Below are 16,902 nucleotides of genomic sequence, written 5' to 3' on the forward strand. Positions count from 1 at the left end.
TACTAATCAAGAATCTATCTATCTCTGCCTTAATTATATCCACTGACTTGGCCTCCACAGCCTTATGTGGCAAAGAATTCCACAGATTCACCACCCTCTGACTAAAGAACATCCTTTTGTTCTAAGGCTATGACCTCTAGTCCTAGACTCTCCCACTATTGGAATCATCCTCTCCACATCCTCTCCACATCCACTCTATCCAAGCCCCCACATCCACTCTATCCAAGCCCTATCACTATTCTGTATGTTTCAATAAGGTCCCCCCCCTCATTCTTATAAACTCCAACGAGTACAGGCCCAGTGCCGACAAACGCTCACCAGAGGTTAACCTCCTCATTCCTGGGATCATTTTGTGACTATTCCCTCCACAGATGCTGCCTGACCCACTGAGTTCCTCCAGCACTTTTTTGCTTTGCTTAAGATTCATAAGGTCATAAGTGATAGGTGCAGAATTTAGGCCAATCGGCCTATCAAGTCTACTCCGCCATTCATTCATGGCTGATCTATCTCTCCCTCCTAACCCCATTCTCCTGCCTTTTCCCCATAACCCCCTGACACTCGCCTGATCCAGGTGCAGATGCAAATGCAGATTTTAGCATCTGCATGTTCTTGGGCCTTGAGTTTATCAGTCCTGCTGTGTTGCTGGCAAAGGAAGCAAGAAACTAGCTTACATGTTTGTAAAAGGACGTTTACAATTGTTGCTCTGAAAATCACCTCCGACAATTTTGCTGCCAAGACAATGAACCGAATGCAGGAGAACTCTTGACGATTACCTGTTTCCATGCTGTGTCTATAAAACTAAAAAGTATAGAATACCAGCTGGACAAGAGTGGGTCACCATTTTATAGGAGGCTGTGGAGAAGGTCTACAAAGACAGTACTCAGAATGGAGGAATCATTGCTTGACAGGATTGCTTGATTTAATAGAGATATATATTCAATCGAGGAAGTGAATAGTGGGGACTGATTTCCCTTAATGGACAGATTAAAGGGGAGTTGAGCTGATTTCTTTTTTCCCTCTTTGTTCATTTACCTGTTCCAAGTCCCCGGTTTTCTATATTAAATACTTCTCAATAAAGTAAATTGCATTTTCCCATTTCTATACGATGGATAATTCATTTTGGTTCATCAATTTGTAACAATCTGTTCCTTCGACAAAACTTGCTTCAAAACTAAAACTCAACACTCTAATCACATCGATGTCCTATCCAGAAGGTCAGGTTGTCCCAGACTATTGAAATAAATGAGAGAAGCCTTTTTTTCTGAGCAGACCTGAACAATTCTCTTTTACTTCATTTGATGTACTTCAGAATCACATGTACGTTAGCATAGCAATGGCATTTAATGTTGACTTTGATAGCCAACTGAGGTTAATAATCTACTTGGATGGACACAAATTGCTGGAGCAACTCAACGGGACAGGCAGCATCTCTGGAGAGAAAGAACAAGTGATGTTTTGGGTCAGAACTCTTCTTCAGATTACAGTCTGAAGTAGAGCTCCAACCCAAAATGCCACAAATTCCTTTTCTCCAGAGATGCTGCCTGACTCCAGCAATTTGTGTTCATCTTCAGTACAAACCAGCATTTGCAGTTCCTTCCTAAACACTTGGATCTTTTCTAATTTTACCAATGGAATATGAAGGTTTAACGTGTATTTATCAAATTGTTCTAAGTCAAAGCAATTTTGTGAGAACGAGACACAAAATATTCAATGTGCTGTGGTCGGCACGGTGGCACAATGATAGAGATGCTGCCTCACAGCGCCAGAGACTGGGCTTAATCCCGACTGCGGGTGCTGTCTGTATGGAGTTTGCATGTTCTCCCTGTGACCCGCGTGGGTTTTCTCCAGGCACTCTGGTTTCCTCCCACACTCTAAAGACCTACAGGTTAGTAGGTTCATTGGCTTCTGTAAATGGTAAATTGTCCCGAGTGTGTAGGATAGTACTAGTGAATAGAGGGATCGCTGGTCGGCATGGACTAGGTGGGTCGAAGGGCCTGTTTCCACGCTGTGTCTCGAAAGACTAAAGTCTACAAGTGAAATGCAACACAGTCCCGCAAAAGGAAACATGCAAATATTATGTGTAATTGGATCGAATTACTTTCTTCTTTATCTTCATTAACAACAAATAAAGAGACATTTAGATATAAAGCTTCCACTGATTGGTATGAGAACTAAATGAACAGTTGAATGTGTTTTTGCCTAGTGGTAATGCATAAAAGAAAATTAAATGAGAGGCAAGTAATGTGCACCAATCAGATGGTGATAGCAGTAAAAGTATTGTCGTCTGCCATCATTTTCCCTTAAAATTGACAAACACTACAATTGCTATACGTGAGTCTTTCAGTGTAGAGTACCCAAAGTTAATGTCAGTGATACAGTTATCTTCCACATGCTGTGTTTAATAGAGTCATAGAGTCAGTCATACAGCATGGAAACAGGCCCTTCAGCCCAACACTATCCCAACTTAAGTAACACTTAGACAGGTATATGGATAGGACAGGTTTGGAGGGATATGGGTCAAACGCAGGCAGGTGGGACTAATGTAGTTGGAACATGTTGGCTGGTGTGGGCAAGTTGGGCCGAAGGGCCTGTTTCCACACTGTATCACTCTATAACTCTAAGGTATTTATTCACAAAATGCTGGAGTAACTCAGCGGGTCAGGCAGCATCTCAGGAGAGAAGGAATGGGTGACGTTTCGGGTCGAGACCATTCTTCAGACAGATGTCAGGGGGGCCGGACAAAGGAAGGGTATAGGTGGAGACAGGAAGATAGAGGGAGATCTGGGAATGGGGAGGGGAAGAGAGGGACAGAGGAACTATCTAAAGCGATCGCCAAGCCTGCGTTTGGTTTCGTAGATGTAAATAAGTTGACATCTGGAGCAGCGGATGCAATAGATGAGGTTGGAGGAGGTGCAGGTGAACCTCTGTCCCAACCTCTGATTGGGTTGGTAATCATTTGAGTCCCCCGTTTGTCAAATCCTCTCCAGTCCAAGTGCACAAATGTTTCACGGCACAGCGCTCTGTCGTTCTTCATCTGCAAGGCTTGATGGACAAGGCTCACAGATTAGGAAAGGGCTTGGGAAGTGGGGGTCATGATGGAAATGGTTGGGATTTGAGGTCTGGAGTTAGACTCATAGTCATATTTCTGTCAGGTGTCCTGTCAACCCTCAATGTCAGGTCAAATAGAAAGTACATAGAAAATAGAATATGCATGAACAGGAAATGGCAGGGAAGGAACGGCAGATGCTGGTTTACACCGAAGATAGACACAAAACGCTGGAGTAACTCAGCGGGACAGGCACCATCTCTGGAGAGAAGGGGAGAGGGAGACACAGAGATAAATAAGGAAGGGTTAGGTATGAAAACGAGAGATCATTGTTGTTTTTTTCCCTTCCTTTGTACATGCAGCTCTAGATTGTACTCTTGGCGTGATAATATTGTCCTGAGAGTCAGAAACTACCCTGATAACATCTCAGAATGTAGATCCCCACAGAGGTTGTATTTCACTCTGAAGGCCTATGGTATAACGCTGTTGTTCACAAATGTCAGCATCGATATTCACTGCCAGTCTGGGCTGTAATCTGCCTTGTCTACAATCGCAACATAGCCGAGAGCTGTGGCCACACAGGTTTGAACTGACAGCAACAGAAAAAGACTGGCAAATTGAGATTTTTGAACCTTGCTTTTGAAAATCCCACATGGCAAATGCTTTATCTCAAATTTAGCATGTTAGCAAAGTTAACAGGCACCACTAATTATTTGGTGTGTATAAAAATGATTTTAAGGTACATTCAGAGTAAGAAAAAGACAAAATTGGGGGATTAAATCATTGTTCAAACTGCCAAGCCAATCCTTTCCACAGATATTTGGATCAGTTCTGCCGTGCTGAAAACATTTCAAGTTTGATACAATGAGGTGTTAGGTGGAATGAATTGGGATGAAATTGAACATGCATAATATTCATAAACTCACATGATTTTACCAAAGATGAAAACTAGATGCTGGAGTAACTCAGCGGGACAGGCAGTATCTTTGGAGAGAAGGAATAGGTGATGTTTTGGGTCGAGACCCTTCTTCAGACCGAGAGTCAGGGGAGAGGGGAACGAGAGATATAGATGGCACATAAGACAAATGAATAGAAACATAGAAACATAGAAAATAGGTGCAGGAGTAGGCCATTCGGCCCTTCGAGCCTGTACGCACCGCCATTCAATATAATCATGGCTGATCATCCAACTCAGTAACCTGTACCTGCCTTCTCTCCATACCCCCTGATCCCTTTAGCAATAAGGGCCACATCTAACTCCCTCTTAAATATAGCCAATGAACTGGCCTCAACTACCTTCTGTGGCAGAGAATTCCACAGATTCACCACTCTCTGTGTGAAGAAATGTTTTCTCATCTCGGAAAAGACTTCCCCCTTATCCTTAAGCTGTAACCCCTGGTTCTGGACTTCCCCAACATCGGGAACAATCTTCCCACATCTAGCCTCTCCAACCCCTTAAGAATTTTATATGTTTCTATAAGATCCCACCTCAGTCTTCTAAATTCCAGCGAGTATAAGCCTAGAATGAAAGATATGCGAAATGCGACGATGATCAAGGAAAGGTGGAGCCCACAATGGTGCATTGTTGGCTGTGGGGAAGGCACTGAAACTCAACAGGAGACCGGTGAAAATAGTACGTCAACTAGGGTGGGAGATGGATGGATGAAGGGGGATACAAGGGTTACATGAAGTTAGAGAAATCAATATTCATATCACTGCCCAAGTGAAATATAAGGTGCTGTTCATCCAATTTGTGTTTGGCCTCACTCTGACAATGGAAGAGGTCCGGGACAGCAGGGCCAGTGTGGGAATGGGAATGGGAAGGGGAGCTAAAGTGTTTGTCGACCGTGAGATCACGTAGGCCAAGGTGGGCTGAGCGAAGGTGTTCATCGAGATCGACGATCTCCCAGGGTTCATTATCTTTGCCAACCTGTAATTGGGACATCTACAATAACATTGCGGCACGGTGGCGCAGCGGTAGAGTTGCTGCCTCACAGCGCCAGAGACCCGGGTTCAATCCCGACTACGGGTGCTTTCCGTACGGAGTTTCTACCTTCTCCCCGTGACCTGCGTGGGTTTCCTCCCACATTCAAAAGACGTACAGGTTTGTAGGTTAATTGGCTTGGTAAATGTAAATTGTCCCTAGTGTGTGTGGAATGGTGTTAGTGTGCGGGGATCGATGGTCGGCGCGGACTCGGTGGGCCGAAGGGATTGTTTCCACGCTGCATCTCTAAGCTAAACCAAACATGGTGGCATTGGATGATGTGGGAAATTCTGACGAGTAACTATGTTGAACAAATACTCTTGATGTAGGGGTCTGATTATACACCAGACTGCTTCCTACCCCAACTGCTACACATTGTACTGTGGTTAGATATGACCAATTTATAAAACAAATTAATGAAGGGGAACTGATTGGCAAAAGCCGTTAGAACACATCGTTCTAAGCGTGGTATATTTCCATTGTGGGTTAGTTACCGGAGTTTAAACGTGTTTGTGTGATGACTTCTGTCACTATAGTGACCCTAATATGTTTCTGTTGCCTGCAGCTATATAATAAGTCCTATCTCATACATCCAACAGATATGTAATGAACAAAGGAAATACGCTGAAGGGGTGCCTTCAAACGACAAATTAGTTTCCGTTTATAATGGTTTTGGTTGTGTATCAACATGCAGTAGCCTTTGGTTCAGTGCGGAACATTCTTGTGTCTAGTCACACGTTAAAGAATTTCAGAACTGATCATGTCAGCTAAGCTGGTATTCTAGTTCAGTACTAAAGGTGTGCTATACACTCTGTATAATCAGGTCCAGGTGGCAGGGAATATTTCCAGCACCTTATTAATACTTCCTCCCAAATGATAGAGTCAAGTGCTAGAGTTTAGTCGTGAAAGGCAGGAAATATGTTCCCAATGTTGGGGGAGTCCAGAACCAAGGGCCACAGTTTAAGAATAAGGGGTAAGCCATTTAGAACAGAGATGAGGAAAAACTTTTTCAGTCAGAGAGTTGTGAATCTGTGGAATTCTCTGCCTCAAAGGCAGTGGAAGCCAATTCTCTGAATGCATTCAAGAGAGAACTAGATAGAGTTCTTAAGGATAGCGGAGTCAGGGGGTATGGGGAGAAGGCAGGAACGGGGTACTGATTGAGAATGATCAGCCATGATCACATTGAATGGCGGTGCTGGCTCGAAGGGCCGAATGGCCTCCTCCTGCACCTATTGTCTATTGTCTATTGTCTAAATCTCAACTTCTACCTGTATAATCTGGGACAGAAAATTATTTCCCACGGTTTGCATTGCTTTAGAGATACAGCGCGGAAACAGGCCCTTCGGCCCACCAAGTCCACGCCGACCAGCGATCACCCCGTACACGAGCACTATCCTATACACACCAGGAACAATTTACAATTTTTACCGAAGCCAATTAACCTACAAACTTGTACGTCTTTGGAGTGTGGGAGGAAACCGGAGAATCCGGGAAAAACCTGCGCAGTCACAGGGAGAACGTACAAACTCCATGCAGGCAGCACCCGTAGTCAGGATTGAACCCGGGTCTCTGGCGCTGTGAGGCAGCAACTCTACCGCTGCACCACCTTGTTCTGTTGAACAGTCTTTAAAATCAGGTCCAGATGGCAAGGAATATTTCCAGCATGTTATTAATATTTGCTCCCTTGAAGGCTGAGATCGACAGATTGTTTTGAAATTATAAGAGTCAAGAGATATGGGGACAGGGCAGATAAATAACATTGATGCGGCAGGCAAGAAGGCGAACCAATGCCCCTGCTTCCTGAGGACACTGTGCAAATGGGGCATCTCTCTGGTGACTCGAACTTATTTCTGTCGATGCACCGTAAATAGAACACTGGGCTATTCGGGGAACATGCAAAACAATGGTGCGAGAGTTTGGACGGCATGAAAGATCAACTTCTATCCGTACAGTCGAGGGTGGGAAGTAATTCCATGTAGTTTTGCACTCGGATATTCCTGGGAACATAAACAGCAGGAGCTGGAGGAAACCATTCAATGCCTCAAGCCTCCTCTGCCATTCCTGGCTTTTCTCACATGGTGCATGTTTAGGTTCACTATTGTCAAGTGCACCAAGGTACAGTTTTGCATGGTCTCCAAACAGATCAGTGTGCTTGCTCTCTGTGGTGCATCTGCAGAGGTTTGTAAGAGTCAGTGGTGGCACTGAAGGTGGCACTGAAGGTGGCACTGAAGGTGGCACTGAAGGTGGCACTGAAGGTGGCACTGAAGGTGGCACTGAAGGTGGCACTGAAGGTGGCACTGAAGGTGGCACTGAAGGTGGCACTGAAGGTGGCACTGGTGCAGCGGTAGAGTTGCTGCCTCACAGTACCAGAGTCCCAGGTTCGATCCTGACTCCGGGTGCTTGTCTGTACGGAGTTTGTACGTTCTCCCAGTGACCGCGTGGGTTTTCTCCGAGTGCTCTAGTTTCCTCCCACACTCCAAACACGTACAGGTTTGTAGGTTAATTTGGCTTTGGTAAAAATTGTAATTGTCCCTAGTTTGCAGGATAGTGCTAGTGTAGGAGGATCGATGGTCAGTGCAGACTCGGTGGGCCGAAGGGCCTTTTATCTGCACTAAACTAAAGTTGAACTAAAGAATCCTCAGGCCCAAAATAAACTATAATGTTAATAGCCTCCTCAAGGCCCTGTAAACAGGTACAAATCGTCAAATCATCCCATGTTGCTTAGTTCAGACTGAGAATAATCTCCATAGCGAAGTTACTCAAAGCAGCATAAAGAACTGCACAAACCTAAAGCTAATTGTGCGGCACGGTGGCACAGCGGTAGAGTTGCTGCCTCACAGCGCCAGAGACCCGGGTTCGATTCTGACTACGGGTGCTGCCTGTACGGAGTTTGTGCGTTCTCCCCGTGACCTGTGTGGGTTTTCTCCGAGAACTTCGGTTTCCTCGCACACTCCAAAGATGTACAGGTTTGTTGGTTAATTGGCTTGGTACAAGTGTAAAAACTGTCCCTAGTGTGTGTGTGTGGGACAGAGTTAGTGTGCGGGACACTTGGATAATCAGCCATGATCACAATGAATGGCGGTGCTGGGTCGAAGGGCCGAATGGCCTCCTCCTGCACCTATTTTCTATGTTTCTACGTTTCTATGAACGCTGGTCGGTACTTCAACATTTTGTACTTTAGCATTCAGCGAACCTCTACCGTGAAAAACCTTGGCCAACTCGCTAAAAAGCCTCTATGTGTCAGGAGAGGCATTCAGTTGTAGTTTGAGGCTCAACACTCCCTGAGACCTGACACTTTGGGAAGCCGCATTTACATGACACGGGCGATGAACTGAATCAATGAGCAGTTAGTCCAAAGCAATAGACCTTGGCATCCTCTTGTATTCTAGGTGCCAATCGAGGCCATGGGTTGCTCATTAATTGAGTGGTGCCTGAATACCTGGCAGCACTTGCCTGCAACTACAGTGGTGAGTTAATCTTTGCATTTTTACATTTCAAATGCACACACTGTCGAAAATACATCCCCTCTGTTCAAATGTTCCATTTAGTGTGAATTTGGCGAGCCAAATGAACGAGTCTCAGACAATATTTTTCTTTAAGTTTGGTTCGTAATGCTGAGCAGATCAGTAAATGGGGTTTGGTTGAATGTTTTAGTGAGGATGCTGCTTGCTTTCCACCCTTGACACCTGGGTTCAAATCAAGGTCGCGTTAATGGGATGAGAATTTTCTCTGGCCGCTCCATTGCGGGAGGCGAGACCAGCTACACAACACTGACCTAATTTGGCACTAATTGGCGTTGTCGTTCGGTGAGGTCACAGAATGATTGGGGTAGGGAATACTAAAATGTCATGCCTCACAATAGGAGGTGTTCGTATGACTGTGGGATGGGGCATATTGTCCGCGCTCTGCGTCGAAGGAGCTTTCCTCTAACTCTGTTTATGCTCTGGGCTGTGGGGAGCGGACCAGAATATGTTGGACACTTACATTAACAAAACAAAAGTCATTCCATTATCCAGCACATATATAATCTTGTGTGTCGATGAACACAGGAATAATGACCACTATTTGTGTGCAGCCTTCGGTTAAGTCTACTATGTTTACACTACTAGTTTAGTTTAGAGATACAGCGTGGAAACAGACCCTTCGGTCCAACGAGTCCACATTGACCAGCGATCCCCGCACACTAACACTATCCTACACACACACTAGGGACAATCTTACATTTATGCCAAGCCAATTAACCTACAAACCTGTACGTCTTTGGAGTGTGGGAGGAAACCGAAGATCCCGGAGAAAACCCACGCAGGTCACGGGGAGAATGTATAAGCTCCGTACAGACAGCGCCCGTAGTCGGGATCAAACCCTGGTCTCTGGCGCTGTAAGGCAGTAGCTCTACCGCTACACCACCGCTCCATACACTTTTCTTCTTATTTACGATTGCGTTTATGTATAGTATGAGTTTACTGAATTGTATGCAACACGAATAATTTAATTGTTTCTAGGTACATAGAACACAGAACAGTACAGCATAGGAACGATCCCTTCGGCCTACAATGTTTGTGCTGTAAATGTGATGATTGGGCACATACAGTAAATGAATGGAAGAGGGTGGGTTCATATTAACAATGATTTTCAGGGAGTGAAAATCTTCCTGAGTCTGCACTAGCAATAGGTAAACACGCACACTCCAAATGCATGCACAAGGGTGAATGTCTTTCCCCGTTCATTTAAACAAACCCATAGAGAACCCACTGATTCACAAGAAGCTAAACATTACACAGCAGCTTTCTGCCTCTTTGCTAACTCCAAAATGATTTGAAAACATTTGCAGCAGCACTAATGGTATTCCGACATGTTAAAGTGTTGGGTGCCTGGGACGGGCTAGTGGAGTGATGGTGGAGACAGGTGGGGTCAGCACGGTGACTCTTCCCGCACACCGACACGACCCTACACACACCAGCAACAGCTTACAATTTTACCAAAGCCAATTAATCTACAAACCTGCACGTCTTTGGAGTGTGGGAGGAAACCGGAGCACCCGGAGAAAACCCCACGCAGGACACGGGGAGAACGTACAAACTCCGTACAGGCAGCACCCGTAGTCAGGATCGAACCCGGGTCTCTGGCGCTGTGAGACAGCAACTCTACCGCTGCGCCACCGTGCCACCCCTTTATATTAGCCTCAATACCATCTAACATCTGGCGGGCTTATGAAACCAAGGCCTGACATTTAATACTGGGTTTGAATTTGTAGGAAGGAACTGCAGATGCTGGTTTAAACCAAAGGTAGACACAAAAAGCTGGAGTGATTCAGCGGGTCAGACAGCAACCTGTGGAGAAAAGGAATAGGTGACGTTTCGGGTCTGAAGAAGGGTCTCGACCCGAAACGTCACCTATTCCTTTTCTCCAGGGTTGCTGTCTGACCCGCTGAGTTACTCCAGCGTTTTGTGTCTACCTGTGTTTAGATTTGTCCCCTCCCCAACAATCTACTGAGTGCGCACATGGTTTGCCTTAATTGATTGAACAGTGAATGTCAAATTCATTGCCATATCCGCCAAGTGATTTAATTTTATTCACAAGCCGGAGGTTTCGGATTCCAGTAAACTCTGTCAAAAGCCAAACTTATAATTAAATGTAGTTAGTTCTTTATTAAGGCCACCATTCATCAACTTTTCACCGAGCTGCATTAAATGAGTCCCCACACACCTTTTGTTTAAATAGCTCCTTGTAGATTTGCACCATTAGTGGATAAACTGATGCCCTACAATATTGTTGTACAGTTATTGAGAACTATCCCCATTGTTCTACCTGTTGTACCTGAGTTCGACTAGATTGTATTTATGTATAGTTTAACCGATCTGTTTGGATAACACACAAAACAATCCTTCCTTTGTCCTTCAGTATGCCAGATGATAACAATAAACCGGAAGCTAAACCTAAACAGAATTAGAGTTAGCTTTCTGTACAAAATTCAATGGTTCATGGTGCTTTTGTTATCGCAATTGCATTGCAAACGCACAGTGAAATTATTTCCTCACTAACAGTCCATTAGATTCTTACATCCCCGATAGGCAACTGTACAGAAATAGTCCACTGATCCCGCATGCAAGATGCTAGTTAGGGCACAATAGAAGGACACAATGTGCTGGAGTAACTCAGCTGGTGCCGTTTTCGAAGTCCAGTCTGCTCTCTAGTTGTTATGAGCGGTGCCCATTCCAGGTGACCCTTATCCTGTGGCAGGGTCTCCAGCCATTGCCTTCCTTGGACGTCTGGATCGACCAACGAACCCACGTCCCTCTCCTCGCCCGTCCCCATGCAGAATTTAGGGCGGCACGGTGGCGCAGTGGTAGAGTTGCTGCCTTACAGTACTTGCAGCGCCGGAGACTCGGGTTCCATCCCGACCATGGGTGTTGTCCGCACAGAGTTTGTGCGTTCTCCCTCTGACCTGCATGGGTTTTCTCCGGGTGCCCTGGTTTCCACACTCCAAAGACGTGCAAGTTTATAGGTTAATTGGCTTTGGTAAAAATTGTTAATTGTCCTTGGTGTGTAGGATAGTATTAGAGTGTGGGGTGATCACTTGTTGGCACGGTCCCAGTGGGCTGGTGTGTAGGATAGTGTATAGTGTTAGAGTGTGGGGTGATCGCTGGCCAGCACGGTCTCAGTGGGCTGGTGTGTGGGATAGTGTTAGAGTGTGGGGTGATCGATGACTGGTACAGACTCAGTGGGCTGGTGTGTAGGATAGTGTTAGAGTGTGGGGTGATTGCTGGCCAGCACGGTCTCAGTGGGCTGGTGTGTGGGATAGTGTTAGAGTGTGGGGTGATCGCTTGCTAGCATGGTCTCAGTGGGCTGGTGTGTGGGATAGTGTTAGAGTGTGGGCTGATTGCTGGCCAGCACGGACTCAGTGGGCTGAAGGCTCTGTTTCTGCGCTCTTTCTCGAAAGTCTAATGCCTAAATCGGACCACCTGGAGGAAACTCATGGGCTCACTGGGAGAACGTGCAAACTCCACACAGACAGCGTCCGAGGTCGGGTTTGAACCCGGGGTCTCTGGCTCCATGAGGCAGCAGCTCTACCAGCTGCGCCACTGTGCCATCCTTGCCACTCTGAAGTCCTTGCTTCTGGTGAGAAAGCAAATGCAATCTTTCCCACACGGTATCACCTTACCTTTGTTGTATTAAACGTGCGTTACCACAAAGCATAACTGGATCATTAAAGAACATATCAATTAAGATTCTACCTGCAGCACACAGTCCAATTATACAGTAGGTAATATCAATAAGCGCTGATATTTTTACCATCTGTTTAATAGATTTAATTCTGAGGCTTAACTTCACTTTACACCAGCGATAGGCTTGCACTGAATGATTTCCCAGTGACCACAAATTATACTCCTGCGGATTCTCCCTCTATTACCTCCCACCCAAACTTGTATTTCCCCACCAGTGCTGCAACAACTGTTTCTTGACAACATATTAACTTTCTCCCAGTACTATAATCAACTCCAATCAGCCGTTATCACGGAAATATCAGAGGTAAAGTGTTGGTAATAGGATCCAAATCAAATCACAGTCGGCTTAGTGGAGTCTGCCAAAGAGGGGAGGACTCGAGGGAGTTTTTAGTGCAACGAAACACCTGCAGACTGGAGCCCAGGCTCGGAGAAATGCAACACGACAGGCTGGCCTAGCTTTGCCATTTCCTCAGTCTCCTTTCAGCTGGTCACATTAAACTGTAATAACTGCGGGCAGGATCTGATCTCCCGGTTGCTAAACACTTTAATTCTCTTTCCCATTCCCACACAGACCTCGGGTGTAGGAAATAAATGCAGAAGATGGTTTAAACTGACGATAGACACAAAAAGCTGGAGTAACTCAGCGGATCAGGCAGCATCTCTGGAGAGAAGGAATGGGTGACGTTTCGGGTCGAGGCCCTTCTTCAGACTTTTCAAACAGACTGAAGAAGGGTCTCGACCCGAAACGTCACCTATTCCTACTCTCCAGAGATGCTGCCTGACCCGCTGAGTTACTCCAGCTTTTTGTGCCTAACCACACAGATCTTTCTGCCCTCGGTCGCCTCCATTGTCAGAGTGCGGCTAAACGCAAATTGGAAGAACCGCATCTCATATCTCGCTTGGGCAGCTTACAGCCCAGTGGAATGGTAAAGATATCTCTCACTTCAGGTAGCCCCGGCATTCCCTCTCTCTCTATCCCTCTCCCACCCAAGTCGCACTAACGTCTCGTTTTCACCCAACAGCTAACAATGGCCCGTTTCCTTTATCATCGTTACTTTTTTGCGTATCTTTCATTCATTGTTCTTTATCTCCCTACATCACCATCTATATCTCTCGTTTCCCTTATCCCTAACCAGTCTGAAGAAGGGTCTCGACCCGAGACGTCACCCATTCCTTCTCTCCAGAGATGCTGACTGTCCCGCTGAGTTACTCCAGATTTTTGTGTCGATCTTCATCAGGATCTGATCATGGTGTGCTGTGGGCTTATGGAAGGGTTCAAATGTGTTTTAACCATTTCTCCGTGTTTTCTTTAAACGGAATGATCACAGTTTCATATCTAAGAGCGGCTGCCTTTCCAGGAGAATGGATTACATTGACTTACGATAACAGGAGTCTGACTTATTGAAAATTATAACAAAATAATGAACGTTCTGTTCTATCTGAAAAGCATATTTGTCACTGGTGTGGTAGTGTGTTCCTCCTCATGTACTGTGCTGTCTGTAAAAACTGTTCCGATCTTACTGCTGTTATTCCATACGATGTAACCAGCAGGTTCAATACAATGGAGCTCACACTGCCAGGATGAAATTTCTTATCAGTAGATGGGAATGTATTAGGCCAAGCACTTGAAATGGCGAACTTCTCAATGCATCTGATGACTGATGATAATGGTGACTTGTGCCAAGGTGTACGAAACAGGTCTGCTCCAAATCCTCCAATAAAACAAAGTGATTTCTCAGATAGGAGTATTGGAGTAAAGAGGTCCTTCTGCAGTTGCACAGGGCCCTGGTGAGACCACATCTGGAGTATTGTGTGCAGTTTTGGTCTCCTAATTTGAGGAAGGACATCCTTGCTATTGAGGCAGTGCCGTGTAGGTTTACGAGGCTAATCCCCGGGATGGCGGGAGTGTCATATGAGGAAAGATTGGAAAGACTGGAGCTTGTATTCACTGGAATTTGGAAGGATGAGAGGGGATCTTATAGAAATGTATAAAATTATCAAAGGACTGGACAAGGTAGACGCAGGAAAAATGTTCCCAATGTTGGGGCGAGTCCAGAACCAGGGGCCACAGTCTAAGAATAAAGGGGAGGCCATTTAAAACTGGGATGAGAAAGAACTTTTTCACCCAGAGAGGTGTGAATTTGTGGAATTCTGCCACAGAAGGCAGTAGAGGCCAATTCACTGGATGAATTTAAAGGAGAGTTAGATTGAGCTCAAGGAGCTACCGGAATCAAGGGATATGGGGAGAAGGCAGGCACGGGTTACTGATTGTGGATGATCAGCCATGATCACAATGAATGGCGGTGCTGGCTCGAAGGGCCAAATGGCCTCCTCCTGCACCTATTGTTTCTATGTTTCTATGTGTTGGAAGATGTAGAACATACAGCAACACAGAAGGAAGAACAAGCACTTTGGCCCACAGTGTCCATGCCAATCATGGTGGCAAGTTAAACAAAACTCCTCTTTCTGCATGTGAACCACATCCCTCTATCTCCTGCACAGGAACATGTCCATCCAAAAGCCTCTTAAAACGCCACTATCACATCTTAGTTTAGGTTAGAGATACAGTGCGGAAACAGGCCCTTCGGCCCACTGGTTCCGTGCCGACCAGCTATCTCCGCACACTAACGCTATCCTACACACACTAAGGACAAGTTCACAAGTTCACACATCCGGACTAAACTCAGATCCTGGGGGGACAGGGCTTTCTCCATCGCTGCTCCCACCCTATGGAACTCACTACCCCAAACCGTTAGAAACTCCCCCACACTCACTACATTCAAAACATCGCTGAAGTCTCACCTGTTCAGTACTGCCTTCAACCACTGAAGGTCACCTCACCTTCTGTCTCCTTTCTCTGTTCATTTATTTATTTACTTATTTATCTATTTATTCATTTCCCTATGTTCTCAAAATCTCTGTAAAGCGTCTTTGAGTATATGAAAAGCGCTATATAAATAAAATGTATTATTATTATTATTATTAAGTTACATTAATTCCAAGCCAACTAACTTACAAACCTGTGCGTCTTTGAAGTGTTGGAGGAAACCAGAGCTCCCAGAGAAAAGCCACGCAGGTCACAGGGAGACAAGGTACAAACTCCATAAAGACAGCACCCGTAGTCAGGATCGAACCTGTGTCTCTTCCGCTGTAAGGCAGCAACTCTACCGCTGTGCCACCGTGCCACCCCAATGTGGCACGTGACAATAATAAACCTAAACATAGACCTAATTTGATGAATCTTTGTTAGTTTCCCGATTATTATTTTGTGGTCTCCTTTTATGTCTTAATTTTTTGATTTTTGCGGGTTTTTTGTAAAATCACCTGTGCCCTGTGTTTTAGTTGCCTTTCCCCGGTTGCTTCTTTCTCCTTGACGATTGAGTGCCTGGCGTTATGCAGCTGTTATGTTGAGGCCGACTGGAAAACAACTCACCTCTCCCTGGCCAAGCTCCAGTGTCAATCAGTTTGCAGCGAAATGAATGGAGCAAGGTTGTAGCAATTCTCTCACAATCCCTGGGGTACATCAATCCAATTGACATTCCATGCGTTCTCACAAATCGAGGGAAACTCACACAATGACATTGGACAGCCAAAGAAAGCGATCAACCCGATGGCACATTATGACCAGACCACTCGGCTTGGAATATCATTATGCTCTGCAAGACAACTGCGTTGAAAAGTAATTAGGCTTCAAAGGGTCTCACGGCACCCTTTTACAATTTAGGCTAGGCCGTGCAAATTGGAGGAGCAGCACCTCAAATTTCGCTTGGGCAGTTTACACCCCAGCGGTACGAACATTGCCTTCTCTAACTTCAAGTAGCCCTTGCTTTCCCTCTCTCTCCATCCCCTCCCCCTTCCCAGTTCTCCCACCAGTCTTACTGTCTCCGACTACATTCTATCTCCGTCCCGCCCCCTCCCCTGACATCAGTCTGAAGAAGGGTCTCGACCCTTTGAGGGCGTGCAGCGTAGGTTCACTAGGTTAATTCCCGGAATGGCGGGACTGTCGTATGTTGAAAGGCTGGAGCAATTAGGCTTGTATACACTGGAATTTAGAAGGATGAGGGGGGATCTTATTGAAACATATAAGATAATTAGGGGATTGGACACATTAGAGGCAGGAAACATGTTCCCAATGTTGGGGGAGTCCAGAACAAGGGGCCACAGTTTAAGAATAAGGGGTAGGCCATTTAGAACGGAGATGAGGAAGAACTTTTTCAGTCAGAGAGTGGTGAAGGTGTGGAATTCTCTGCCTCAGAAGGCAGTGGAGGCCAGTTCGTTGGATGTTTTCAAGAGAGAGCTGGATAGAGCTCTTAAGGATAGCGGAGTGAGGGGGTATGGGGAGAAGGCAGGAACGGGGTACTGATTGAGAGTGATCAGCCATGATCGCATTGAATGGCGGTGCTGGCTCGAAGGGCTGAATGGCCTACTCCTGCACCTATTGTCTATTGTCTATTGACCCGAAACGTCACACGTTCCTTCTCTCCAGAGATGCTGCCTGACCCGCTGAGATACTCCAGCATTTTGTGTCTATCTTTGAATTAAACCAGCATCTGCATTTGGTTCCAACGCGCGTTACGGTATGATGCGTAAGGTGACTTTAAAGCAGGACAAGGCGTTTTATGGGCAGGAATCGAGAGATGTTACAC

This window comes from Rhinoraja longicauda, chromosome 33 (genome assembly GCF_053455715.1).
Source record: "Rhinoraja longicauda isolate Sanriku21f chromosome 33, sRhiLon1.1, whole genome shotgun sequence".
NCBI classification, from domain to species: domain Eukaryota; kingdom Metazoa; phylum Chordata; class Chondrichthyes; order Rajiformes; family Arhynchobatidae; genus Rhinoraja; species Rhinoraja longicauda.